We start from the raw sequence: 15,165 nt of genomic DNA on the forward strand, positions 1-15,165 counted from the left end.
CCCGAATGAGTGAGCGTTCATGTGCAAAGGATTAGCATTTCAATTGTTATAATTATCACTTTGTAGTCGACTCCCACTTCCCCTTTTGTCTAACAAGCCGCCATGCCGGTTTAGCCCACTAGGGCACATTCTCATTTCATGTAACCACATTTTTCACACACAACTGTAGTTTAGACACTGACAACAACTAATGACCACAACCACACTACTGACCCCAACTTCTGAACCACAACTACTGACCACAATCACAAAACTACTGACCACAACTACAGACCACAACCACACAACTACTGACCACAACTAATGACTACAACCATTGACCACAACCACAAAACTACTGACCACAACTTCTGAACCACAACTACTGACCACAACTACAAACATACTGACCACTACTAACCAAACTAGCTACTGACCACAACTACACGACTACTGACCTCAACCACACAACCACTCACCACAACTACTGACCACACAACAACTGACCACAAAACTATTGACCACAACTACTGACCACTACTGACCACAGCTACTGATCACAGCTAATGACCACAACCACAAAACTACTGACCACAACTACTAACCACAACTACTGACCACAACCACACAACTACTGACCACAACTACTGAACAACAATTACTGACCACAACCACAAACCTGCTGACCACTACTAACCACAACTAGCTACTGACCACAACTACACAACTACTGACCACAACCGCACAACCACTGACAACAACTACTGACCACACAACTACTGAACCACACAACTACTGACCACAACCACAAAACTACTGACCACAGCTAATGACCACTACTGACCACAGCTACTGATCACAGCTAATGACCACAACCACACAACTACAGACCACATAACTACTTACCAAAGCAACTGACCACAAAAATACTGACCACAACTACTGACCAGGTCCATACTGTAGGGCCCAAAGAACCTGGACCACAACCACACAAATGTACTCTGACCACCAAACTACTGACCACAACTACTGACCACAACCACACAACTACTGACAACCCAAGTACTGACCACACAACAACTGAAAAGGTCCATACTGTATGGTCCAAAGAACCTGGAACACAACCACACAACTACTGACCACAACTATTGACCACAAATACCAACCACAACTACTACTTTGGACTGCACTAGTTCTGGTCCAGCTCTGGTCCTGGGCTTAGCCAGCTAGCTTTGGTTCGCACTAGCTCTGGTCTGCACTAAAAATGATAACTACTTAAATGTGCATAAATTTGCATATATTACCCACCCAAAATATTTTTTAGCATTGAACCGTTCATGCAAGAGACACTTTACCAACTTTAACATGTTCAGTCTTTCCTATCCTATCAACCAATTAATCAATATTTTCATGATCTACTTTTTCAACTATAACCAACCACCACCATTGCTACTGCAGACATTACCACTACTATAATTTTTTTCAAAATCATGGATACTTTAAAACAAGCTAGCATGCATACCACATTTTCTTCTGGAAATGTACCATTCAGTGATCACGGTTAGCCTTAAGAGGTTGTTTATTAGATATACTGTAATTACAGCTAGTTATCAGTAGGTTTACATAAAAACCTATTCTACATAGTTTTTCAACTACCACAAAAATACTTTTAAAGAGTTGTCATCACTAGCTGTACAATCATTTTTCTTTCCCCAAATAATAACCCCCAAATTATAATTATTACATCATCATTCAACTAAAATCAAACTAAATTTACACTGAATGTTTTACAAAAGTAAATGGTGCATCTATTGATCTGAAACCCACAGCATGAAGGATTCAGAGTTGCTTTACTTTCCTAAGAGTGTTGTCCACATGATCCTGCCTTTTATTCCTATCTGACAGAAATTAACTTTGTCTTTCTTCTTTCAGTTTTTACTCGCAACAACTGTAGTTGAAACATTTTTGCTATTTATCTGCCCCATAATCCAAAGTAATAAGGTTGATATAGTAGTCTAACAAAGTAATCAGATTAATTCATTTACAACATTTAACTTTCACTATGTCACTGCCTTTCTTTAAACTTTTTAAACTTCTTCCATTATCACAAACGTACTTTTAAAAGAGATAAAGCAAACACCACAAATATACTTGTACAGTTACCATCTAGTCGAATACAACATGTGTAGACCTTACAGTGAAATGCTTACTTACAAACCCTACCAACAGTCCAGTTAAAAAATAAATGAACAATACCTAAAAAAATGAAGAAGAAGAAATAAAAGTGACAAACAATTAAAGCAGTAAAATAACAATAGCGAGGTTATTTTTAGGGCCTTCCTCTGACACTGCCTGGTATAGAGGCCTGGATGGCAAGAAGCTTGGCCCCGTTCGCAAAACCCTCTGTCGTGCCTTGTGGTCGGAAGCCGAGCAGTTGCCATACCAGGCAGTGATCCATCCAGTCAGAATGCTCTCGATGGTGCAGCTATAGGACCTTTCTTTTCTCCTGAGGGGGAATAGGTTTTGTTGTGCCCTCTTAACGACTGTCTTGGTGTGCTTGGACAATATTTGTTTGTTTGTGATGTGGACACCAAGGAACTTGAATCTCTCAACCTGCTCCACTACAGCCCTGTTAATGGGGGCGTGCTCGGTCCTCCTTTTCCTGTAGTCCACAATCATCTCCTTTGTCTTGATCACGTTGAGGGAGAGGGTTTTGTCCTGGCACCACACGGCCAGGTCTCTGACCTTCTCCCTATAGGTTGTCTCTTTGTTGTCGGTGATCAGGTCTACCACTGTTGTGTCATCGGCAAACATAATGACGGTGTTGCAGTTGTGCCTGGCCTTGCAGTCACAAGTGAACAGGGAGCACAGGAGGCGACTGCATGCACCCCTGAGGGGCCCCCATGTTGAGGATCAGCATTGTTACCTACCCTTACTCCCTGGGGGCGGCCCGTCAGGAAGTCCAGGATCCAGTTGCAGAGGGAGGTGTTTAGTCCCAGGGTTCTTAGCTTAGTGAGGAGCTTTGAGGGCACTATGGTGTTGAACGCTGAGCTATAGTCAATTAACATAATTCTCACATAGGTGTTCCTTCTGTCCAGGTGGGAGAGGACAGTGTGGAGTGCAATAGAGATGGCATCATCTGTGGATCTGTTAGGGAGGTATGCAAATTGGAGTGGGTTTAGGGTTTCTGGGATAATAGTGTTGATGTGAGCCATGACCAGCCTTTTGAAGCACTTCATAGCTACAGACGTGAGTGCTACGGGTCAGTAGTCATTTAGGCAGGTTACCTAAGTGTTCTTGGGCACAGGGACTATGGTGGTCTGCTTGAAATATGTTGGTATTACAGACTCAGACAGGGAGAGGTTGAAAATGTAATTGAAGGCACTTGCCAGTTGGTCAGCGCATTCTCGGAGTACACATCCTGGTAATTTGTCTGGCCCTGTGGCCTTGTGAATGTTGACCTGTTTAAACGTTTTACTCACATCGGCTGCAGAGAGCGTGATCACACAGTCGTCGGGAACAGTTGATGCTCTCATGCATGTTTCAGTGTTACTTGCCTCGAATGGAGCATAGAAGTAATTTAATTTGTCTGGTAGGCTCGTGTCACTGGGCAGCTCGCGGCTGTGATTCCCTTTGTAGTCTGCAATAGTTTGCAAGCCCTGCCACATCTGACGAGCATCGAAGCCAGTGCAGTACAATTCAATCTTAGTCCTGTATTGACACTTTGCATGTTTGATGGTTCATCGTAGGGCATAGCAGGATTTCTTCCGGGTTAGAGTCCTGCTCCTTGAAAGCGGCAGCTCTACCCTTTAGCTCAGTGCAGATGTTGCCTGTAATTTATGGCTTCTGGTTGCGGTATGTACGTACAGTCACTGTGGGGACGATATCATCGATGCACTTATTGATGAAGCCAGTGACTGATGTGTTGTACTCCTCAATGCCATCAGAAGAATCCCGGAACATATTCCAGTCTGTGCTAGCAAAACAGTCTTGTAGTTAACATCTGCTTCATCTGACCACTTCTTTATTGACCAAGTCACTGGTGCTTCCTGCTTTAGTTTTTGCTTGTAAGCAGGAATCAGGAGGAAAGAATTATAGTCAGATTTGCTAAATGGAGGGCAAGGGAGAGCTTTGCGCACGTCTCTGTGTGTGGAATAAAGGTGGTCTAGAGTTTTTCCCCCTCTGGTTGCACATTTAACATGCTGGTGGAAATTTGGTAAAACGGATTTAAGTTCCCCTGGATTCCTGAGAGCACTTAGAGCTATATAGTTTCCTGTAAAAAGTGTTGGGACCGCCGAGTGCTGAAGCGCGTAGCACGTAAAAATGATCTGCCCTCGTTTGCAACACTCACTACCGAGTTCCAAACTGCCTCTGGAAGCAAGGTCAGCACAATAAGTGTTCGTCGGGAGCTTCATGAAATGTGTTTCCATAAGGCTAAGATCACCATACACAATGCCAAGAGTCGGATGGAGTGGTGGAATGCTCGCCTCCGTTGTACTCTGGAGCAGTGGAAACGCTAAGCTATCACATTTAGCAGGCGGTAGCTAACGTGGCAAATTTGTTCCATCCAACGTGATTTTCTTTGTATGATAGCAGCCTACATGAGAAATAACTTGTAATATTGGTAGTAACCATCTGAATGTCACGTGGTACAGTCTACTGCTCAATGGAGAAAGTTTACGCTGCAAACTGACAACACAACAATACCGGGCACGGTGCCCTTAGTTCCCGCTTGCTGCAGTAAGGAGAGGGAATTAGCTATATAGTGTAACCATTATCAGGCTAGGGTTACAGCTAAAGCACATTGATTACAGGCTAGTGATTTTCACTGAAATGTACAACTATGGCATTGAAGTCAGACAAGTTGAGACTTCTGAAGTTTCTAGCCACAAGGACAAACTAGCTAGCTGGAAAGGTATCATCAGGACCACTGACTGAACTCGACTCTCGCTGCGCGACATATGTCATAACCGACTCAGATAGCTGTGATGATGACCTGCTCTTGGGCATTCAACTCGGGCATCCAACTGGCACTTTAATGACCAGTATGATGACACGCCCAACATGGTGAGGGAAGTGCCAACCAGTGTTGTGGACCCATTCAGCTTCAATGCTAAGGATGGGTCAGAAGAGTCATTCCAAGGCTCTGACTAACTATGCGCTGTCCTGCGGTCTTAGCTAGGCTAGAGCTCTCAAGCCACAGCCTCTGCCACTAACCCGTTATTTAAGAATGCTGGCACCTACACCGTTCGGTGTGCCACCTTCACCGGCTTTTCTTTTGGAGCTTCTGAGATGCTGGGCCATCCCACATGTTCTCGCCCACCAAGGCAAGGACAGTAGGATGCTATCTGCCATGCGCAACGCAAAACAACATGGTTAGGACCATATGCCTATGCATAGCAGAGCTGAAGCTCTGAAGGATGACGCCTGCTTCCCCAGACCTCAGTGCAGGGCCACCGATGACCTACTGTGACAGGCTTATTAGACAGTGGCCTGCATTGGTAAAGTTCTCCACTTTCACAGACAGTCAACATCTGGAAAGGTCAACGTCTTCCAGACTGTAGCCGAAGGGGAATGGTTCAGTTCTTTGGACTTACAGAGAGCTTATTTTCATGTACCTGTGTTACCGGAACACAGACGTTTCCTGCAGTTTGCCTTCCAAAGCCAGGCATACCAGTTTGCCTTCCAAAGCCAGGCATACCAGTTTGCCTTCCAAAGCCAGGCATACCAGTTTGCCTTCCAAAGCCAGGCATACCAGTTTGCCTTCCAAAGCCAGGCATACCAGTTTGCCTTCCAAAGCCAGGCATACCAGTTTTCCTTCCAAAGCCAGGCATACCAGTTTTCCTTCCAAAGCCAGGCATACCAATTTTCCTTCCAAAGCCATGCATACCAGTTTGCCTTCCAAAGCCAGGCATACCAGTTTGCCGTATTACCCTTTGGCCTCTCCCTGGCTCCTCATGTCTTCACAAGATGCATGAGTGCAGCCCTGAGCTTACAATTAATTAATAATCTTTCATATAATAATAATAATAATAATAACTACCTCTACGACTGGCTCATCTGCATCCCCTCTCGCGCACTGGGTCTTACCGTGAACAACTAAAAGAGCAACTTCACTCCAAGCCAAAAGGGCACTTTTACTGGCATGACTCTGAACTCCCACACCATAAAGGTGTGCAGCATTCTTCTGCAAAAATTCCAGTTGAACACATTGGTGAAAGTACAAACATTCCCACAACTGATAGGCATGCTTGTGGTGGCCTCCACAGTGACACAGTGATGCTCTTATCCAAAGCCACGTACAGTTGTGAGTGCTTACATTTTCTTCTCGTACTGGTCCCCCGTAGGAATCAAACCCACAATCCTGGCATTGCAAGCACCATGCTCTAGCAACCTGAGCCACACAGGACTGCTGCTTGGAACAGAAACACCTAAATCTGAGTGACAAGGGCGTGCTACTCTACTCTGCAGCTGTGGAGAAAGATAATCTACCTGACTACAGGTATCCCTTTCGGATCAATTCCGTCAAGGCAGGAACTAGTGATGACCGATGCTTCACTAACAGGCTGGGGAGCAGTGTAGCAACACAGGATTATACGTGGAGAGTGGTGCCCCCGCTTGGCAGTTTACCTAGCCCTGAAACACATTCTGCCTGTTCTCAAACATAAACATGTCCTGATACGATCAGACAATTCATCGACAGTTTTTAACATCAACCATCAAGGGGGATTGAGGTCTGTACGGTCCCTACAGGTGGCCCAACAACTCCTGATATGACCTCCCTATGAGCTGTCCATCTCCCAGGCGAGTTGAACGAGGTGGCAGATTTCTTGTCATAAGAGAAACTGCCCCGGGAGAATGGAGACTTCACCCACAAGTAGTGCCGATGACATGGCAGCGGTTCGGAATGGCACTTGGAAATGTTCGTCTCAGAGCAAACATCCCACTTCTCCCTCTGGTTCTCTGAAGGCCTGCTGTATGCATTGATTGTGAAGATAGCGCTGCAGTTGATAGCTGGTGTCTTATGGGCTCCTGATCAATTTTGCTATTTAGTTTTTTTTTACTCTGATCATAACTTTTTTTGTACGTAATATTTCCAACATGATTTCCTATGACCGAAAACAGCTTCTGATCATCAGATCAGTGATTCCTAACCTTGATTTAGATGGAGATTTATACTTCAAATAGTCGGCCGCTGTGGATGTACTTCCTATTCCAGACCAGGCCCTAATCCCCAGGACTCGAAAGAGGAAGAAATGGAGCAAGAGAGGCAAACGAGCGAGCTCCCTGGCGAGACAACGACGGCTCTACCCTCCATTCTGTTGGCGAACGTACAATCGCTAGAGCAAAAACTAGATGAGCTCTGTTCAAGACTACCCTATCAACGGGACCTGAAGACCTTTAATGTCTTATGTTTCTCTGAGTCGTGGCTGAACATGGACATGGATAATATACATCTAGCTGTTTTTTTAAGCATCTTCAAGACCGAATGGTAGCTTAAGGTTAAGGGGAAGGTCTGTGTCTCTTTGTTAATAAAAGTTGGTGTGTGTTAAGGGAATTTTTATCAATAATGACTAATTATGTATACATTTCAATCAGGACTGACTAATCAGAATACTATTATGTTACTGTATATGTACTAATCAGAATACTATTATGTTACTGTATATGTATTAATTTTCTTTTTAATCCTAGTACTGAATATAATGTGTGTAAATATAATCAAGAATTAGAACAATGACTGTCTGTACCATGGTAGAAATGAATGAACTTATAGCCAGACTGGCTAGAAGGCTTATCTACACAAGCTGGCCTTGGCTCGGTCATATATTATCTTAATAGGGAGAGACATGTGAGAACCATACAGCCATTGTACTAGAGCGGAGATGACACGGGCTAGTACTAAAACTAATGACGTCATTTTCAGTTCATAACCTGTGGTAAAATGTATAATGGGCAGTACTCTCGTGAATAAACACTGCTGGTTGACTTTAAGACTGGTCTCTGTGCATTTTTCATACAAATTCTTATGAATTGACAACATGTTTAAAATTCCAGTGGGTCAGAAGTTTACATACACTAAGTTGACTGTGCCTTTAAACAGCTTGGAAAATTCCAGACAATTATGTCATGGCTTTAGAAGCTTCTGATAGGCTAATTGACATAATTTAAGTCAATTGGAGGTGTACCTATTTCAAGGCCTACCTTCAAACTCAGTGCCTCTTTGCTTGACATCATGGGAAAATCAAACGTAATCAGTCTGGTTCATCCTTGAGAGCAATTTCCAAATGCCTGAAGGTACCACGTTCATCTGTACAAACAAAAGGCCGCTCAGCAAGGAAGAAGCCACTGCTCCAAAACCACAATGAAAAAGCCAGACTACGGTTTGAAACTGCACATGGGGACAAAGATCATACTCTTTGGAGAAATGTCCTCTGGTCAGATGAAACAAAAATATAACTGTTTGGAAGAAAAAGGGGTAGGCTTGCAAGCCAAAGAACACCATCCCAACCATGAATCACGGGGGTGGCAGCATCATGTTGTGGGGGTGCTTTGCTGCAGGCGGGACTGGTGCCCTTCACAAATAGATGGCATCATGAGGTAGGGAAATTCAGTGGATATATTGATGCAACATCTCAAGACATCAATCATGAAGTTAAAGCTTGGTTGCAAATGGATCTTCCAAATGGACAATGACCCCAAGCATACTTCCGAATTTGTGGCAAAATGGCTTAAGGACAACAAAAACAAAGTTATTGGAGTGGCAATCACAAAGCCATGACCTCAATCCCTTAGAACATTTGTGGGCAGAACTGAAAACACGTGTGCGAGCAAGAAAGTTTACAAATCTGACTCTGTGACACCAGCTCTGTCAGGCGGAATGAGCCAAAATTCATCCAACTTATTGTGGGAAGCTTGTGGAAGGCTACCCGAAACGTTTGACCCAAGTTTAACAATTTAAAGGCAATGCTACCAAATACTAATTGAGTGTATGTAAACTTCTGATGAAAGAAATAAAAGCTGAAATAAATAATTATCTCTCCTATTATTCTGACATTTCACATTCTTAAAATAAAGTACATTTTTACTAGGATTAAATGTCAGGAATTGTGAAAAACTCTGTTTAAATGTATTGGGCCTAGGTGTATGTCAACTTCAACTCTAGATAGATAGTTAACCAATAGCTACCCGGACTATTTGCACTAAACTCTTTTGACTCATCACATGCGCTTCTGCTACTGTTCATCTATCCTATTGCCCATTCCCTATTCCTACCTCTACGTTCTACCTCAATTCCCTTGTACCCTTGCACATCGACTCGGTACTGGTACCCTGTGTACATAGCAAAGTTATATACACAGCGGCGCGGCGGTTTAAGGTGCTGCATCTTAGTATTAGCGGCATCACTACAGACACCCTGTGTTCAAATCCAGGCTGTGTCACAACCAACTGTGATGGGGAGTCCCATAGGGTGGTGCACAATTGGCACAGCATTGTCTGAGTTTGGCCGGTGTTGGTTGTCATTTGAGTTTGTTCTTAACTGACTTGCCTAGTTAAACGCAATGTGTTATTATTCCTCTTTTTTTTCTCTCAGTATTGTTGGGAAGGGCCTGTAAGGAAGCATTTCACTGTTAGTCTACACCTGTTGTTTACGAAGTATGTGACAAATGACCTTTTATTTGATTTGGTGGTTACTGACTTAATTACATTAGTATCAAATCAAATCAACTTTATTTATATAGCCCTTCGTACATCACCTGATATCTCAAAGTGCTGTACAGAAACCCAGCCTAAAACCCCAAACAGCAAGCAATGCAGGTGTAGAAGCACGGTGGCTAGGAAAAACTCCCTAGAAAGGCCAAAACCTAGGAAGAAACCTAGAGAGGAACCAGGCAATGTGGGGTGCCAGTCCTCTTCTGGCTGTGCCGGGTGGAGATTATAACAGAACATGGCCAAGATGTTCAAATGTTCAAAAATGACCAGCATGGTCAAATAATAATAAGGCAGAACAGTTGAAACTGGAGCAGCAGCACGGCCAGGTGGACTGGGGACAGCAAGGAATCATCATGTCAGGTGGTCCTGCGGCATGGTCCTAGGGCTCAGGTCCTCCGAGAGAGAGAAAGAAAGAGAGAAAGAGAATTAGAGAGAGCACACTTAAATTCACACAGGACACCGAATAGGACAGGAGAAGTACTCCAGATATAACAAACTGACCCTAGCCCCCCGACACATAAACTACTGCAGCATAAATACTGGAGGCTGAGACAGGAGGGGTCAGGAGACACTGTGGCCCCATCCGAGGACACCCCCGGACAGGGCCAAACAGGAAGGAGATAACCCCACCCACTTTGCCAAAGCACAGCCCCCACACCACTAGAGGGATATCTTCAACCACCAACTTACCATCCTGAGACAAGGCTGAGTATAGCCCACAAAGATCTCCGCCACGGCACAACCCAAGGGGGGGCGCCAACCCAGACAGGATGACCACATCAGGGAATCGACCCACTCAGGTGACGCACCCCCTCCAGGGACGGTATGAGAGAGCCCCAGTAAGCCAGTGACTCAGCCCCTGTAATAGGGTTTGAGGCAGAGAATCCCAGTGGAAAGAGGGGAACCGGCCAGGCAGAGACAGCAAGGGCGGTTCGTTGCTCCAGAGCCTTTCTGTTCACCTTCCCACTCCTGGGCCAGACTACACTCAATCATATGACCCACTGAAGAGATGAGTCTTCAGTAAGGACTTAAAGGTTGAGACCGAGTTTGCGTCTCTGACATGGGTAGGCAGACCGTTCCATAAAAATTGAGCTCTATAGGAGAAAGCCCTGCCTCCAGCTGTTTGCTTAGAAATTCTAGGGACAATTAGGAGGCCTGCATCTTGTGACCGTAGCGTACATGTAGGTATGTACGGCAGGACCAAATCAGAGAGATAGGTAGGAGCAAGCCCATGTAATGCTTTGTAGGTTAGCAGTAAAACCTTGAAATCAGCCCTTGCTTTGACAGGAAGCCAGTGTATGGAGGCTAGCACTGGAGTAATATGATCAAATTTTTGGGTTCTAGTCAGGATTCTAGCAGCCGTATTTAGCACTAACTGAAGTTTATTTAGTGCTTTATCCGGGTAGCCGGAAAGTAGAGCATTGCAGTAGTCTAACCTAGAAGTGACAAAAGCATGGATTCATTTTTCTGCATTATTTTTGGACAGAAAGTTTCTGATTTTTGCAATGTTACGTAGATGGAAAAAAGCGGTCCTTGAAATGGTCTTGATATGTTCTTCAAAAGAGAGATCAGGGTCCAGAGTAACGCCGAGGTCCTTCACAGTTTTATTTGAGACGACTGTACAACCATTAAGATTAATTGTCAGATTCAACAGAAGATCTCTTTGTTTCTTGGGACCTAGAACAAGCATCTCTGTTTTGTCCGAGTTTAAAAGTAGAACGTTTGCAGCCATCCACTTCCTTATGTCTGAAACACATGCTTCTAGCGAGGTCAATTTTGGGGCTTCACCATGTTTCATTGAAATGTACAGCTGTGTGTCATCCGCATAGCATTGAAAGTTTACATCATGTTTTCGAATGACATCCCCAAGAGGTAAATATATAGTGAAAACAATAGTGGTCCTAAAACGGAACCTTGAGGAACACCGAAATTTACAGTTGATTTGTCAGAGGACAAACCATTCATAGAGACAAACATATCTTTCCGACAGATAAGATCTAAACCAGGCCAGAATTTGTCCGTGTAGACCAATTTGGGTTTCCAATCTCTCCAAAAGAATGTGGTGATCGATGGTATCAAAAGCAGCACTAAGGTCTATGAGCACGAGGACAGATGCAGAGCCTCGGTCTGATGCCATTAAAAGGTAATTTACCACCTTCACAAGTGCAGTCTCAGTGCTATGATGGGGTCTATAACCAGACTGAAGCATTTCGTATACATTGTTTGTCTTCAGGAAGGCAGTGAGTTGCTGCGCAACAGCCTTTTCTAAAATTTTTGAGAGGAATGGAAGATTCGATATAGGCCGATAGTTTTTTAGATTTTCTTGGTCAAGGTTTGGCTTTTAGTATAGGCTAAAGTACCAAAATCCTTAAACAAAGCATTCCTATGTCGGAAATGTATGAACTTTTATTGAAAAAGTATTAATTTCAGCAAACAAAGAAAGGCACACAACTCCAGAGGACAAACATAGGTGGGTGTTTCATAATTATTATTTCTTTCAACTATTGTGCAGATTCCACAAAGCATGGTCTCGGCTCCACTACGTTGGTGAAGTTCTTCCGAAACTTCCTTCACCATGGAGTGGAGTTTAGTCCGCTAGGCAGACAACTAACTACTTGTATTCCACATTTTAGCAATATCAGAGCTTGCAATATTGGGTTAAATGAGCACATTGGGTTACATTAGCTTTTTGAGTTTAGGGGGTGTGTGACAAAATCTATCAATTGAACCACTTTTGCAGTAAAATATTTTACACAACCATTAAACACACATTGCATAAATGGGAGACATTAATGATGTGAAGAAACATGGTTGTGTTTTGCTCTACCTCGAGTAGGAGTATCTAAAAAATGTGGGGCCCTTGCCACTAGCCGAACTGTCATCAACTCAGCAATGTCACTCACAGTCACAACATACTAGTGACTGGCAGTAAATGTCATGTCATTTTATACAGGAAAGATGTTTGAATTACTATACATTGTGTATATCATCCCTTGTAGTGAGTGACAGCGTAGTAATGGAGTATCCGCCCGACCATAACTCCAGGCATAAAGACCTGGACTACTGGGATGAGAGATGCAAGACAGAGCAGTCTTTTGTTTCAGTCTCCAAGTTACAGAATCTACTGGAGCAACACGCCTGAGAATGTAATCCTTTTGCTTGGTATGTGTTTTGTCCTTACTTGCTTAGCTATAGCTACTTGACATAATTTCTGAAAAAATATTGGGCCTTAGACATATTGCACAAATTAAATATTTGTGTCTTCATTTGGTAATGTTGATGAAAAGAGTGGATAGGGACTGTTTGAGTTTTGGCTCTACAGCTAACATGACAGAGCACAAGATGTCGCTGTAAGACAACTTTTGAAAATGTCCATGTTCAGCTTGCTCATAATATAATTATCCCAACCCTGCAAGTTCTTCAGCGCCTGATCAGGGAATTCTACATGAGTGATCGAAAGAATTTGTAGAGATGTATAAGCAGGTTTTGTAGCTTTTTAGTGCATTGTATCAATTTGAGCTACAAACATTTGCCGTTCAGCACACATCTTTCACTGATACCGGCAACAGACTGATAGCTGTGATAGCCTACGCTGCCTATTATTTGAATGCAAGTGTTAACAGCATGGATTGATAAAAAAAAAATATATATAGATATATATATTATTCTTTGCTATCCTACAGACACCCTTCCCAAGCCCATGTGGCTATCTATCCCAGTTGTGAAAACATTTCCTTGTGGAATACTACAGAATGTTTATGTTGACAAAGGTGTTCAACATGCTTGCATTATTTTGATGGAATATCCCTCAGAAAACGGTTTTATAGAGCCCTGAATAATTTTATCCCAGTGCAGAGGATTCCAAAGTCAACCTTGCTGATATTTGTTTTTCTCTGGCTTAAAGTGTTGCACTGTAGTTACAGTGACCATGCATGGGCGTAGGGGGCACTGTTGCTACAGTGATCTGTTGTCACTGCGCTACTGTAGGTTCCTTGTATGCACAGCAGCACTCTTGGTTGGGAGGGTGTGATGTTGAAAATGAGCATCAGGAAACGACAGGGGCTTTCTGGAATATGATGGGGGTAAGACCAGTGTCGTCAAGGGACTATGATAGGGTAAGACCAGTGTCGTCATGAGCTAGGCACCCGGTACGCACTCCTCCATGGAAAACTGTCGTCTTTCACGCAACACTGGGAGAGAAATTTCCTTCAGATCAAACAGGTTAATTTAGATCTGATATCAAATCGCCTCTCTGCTCATACAGTGGTATGGTGTTGACTACAGTGCTGAGAAAAGGTTTGTGAACCCTTTAGGAATTTCTGTATTTCTGCATAAATTTGACCTAAAATGCGAACAGATTTTCATCTAAGTCCTTATAATAGATAAAGTGAACCTGATTAAACAATTAAGACAAAAACAAGTTATTTATTGAGCAAATTGATCCAACATTCAATGTCTTTGTCCGAAACAGTATGCAAACCTATAGCTTGACCAGCTCAATTAAATCAAATCAAATTTTATTTGTCACATACGCCGAATACACCACCTTACAGCTTACTTACAAGCCCTTAGCCAACAATGCAGTTTTAAGAAAATCCCTAAAAAAGTAAGTCATAAGAATAACAAATAATTAAACAGCAGCAGTAAATAGCAATAGCGGGGCTATATACAGGGGGTACCGGTACAGAGTCAATGTGGAGGCTATATACAGGGGGTACCGGTACAGAGTCAATGTGGAGGCTATAAACAGGGGGTACCGGTACAGAGTCAATGTGGAGGCTATATACAGGGGGTACCGGTACAGAGTCAATGTGGAGGCTATATACAGGGGGTACCGGTACAGAGTCAATGTGGAGGCTATAAACAGGGGGTACCGGTACAGAGTCAATGTGGAGGCTATATACAGGGGGTACCGGTACAGAGTCAATGTGGAGGCTATATACAGGGGGTACCGGTACAGAGTCAATGTGTCAATGTGCGGAGGCACCGGTGTCGAGGTAATTGAGGTAATTATGTACATGTAGGTAGAGTTATTAAAGTGGCTATGCATAGATAATAACAGAGAGTAGCAGCAGCATAGGCAATGCAAATAGTCTGGGTAGCCATTTGATTAGGTGTTCAGGAGTCTTATGGCTTGGGGGTAGAAGCTTTTTAGAAACCTCTTGGACCTAGAATTGGCGCACCGGTACCGCATGCTGTGCGGTAGCAGAGAGAACAGTCTATGACTAAGGTGGCTGGAGTTCTTTGTATTAAGAGTAGTAAAACATTTAGTATTTGATTCCGTATTCCTTGCATGCAATGACCACACCAAGCTTGTGGCTATACAAACTTGTTGGATGCATTTGTAGATTGTTTTTGGCATGGTTATGTTTTGCACAACAATAACTGAATGGTGAATAATGACTTGTGCCCATTTTGGAGTCACTTTTATTGTTAGTAAGAATAGACGATGTTTCTGAACACTTCATGTGG

Source organism: Oncorhynchus mykiss, chromosome 28 (assembly GCF_057628025.1).
Source record: "Oncorhynchus mykiss isolate SJ-2025 chromosome 28, ASM5762802v1, whole genome shotgun sequence".
Taxonomy (NCBI): Eukaryota; Metazoa; Chordata; class Actinopteri; order Salmoniformes; family Salmonidae; genus Oncorhynchus; species Oncorhynchus mykiss.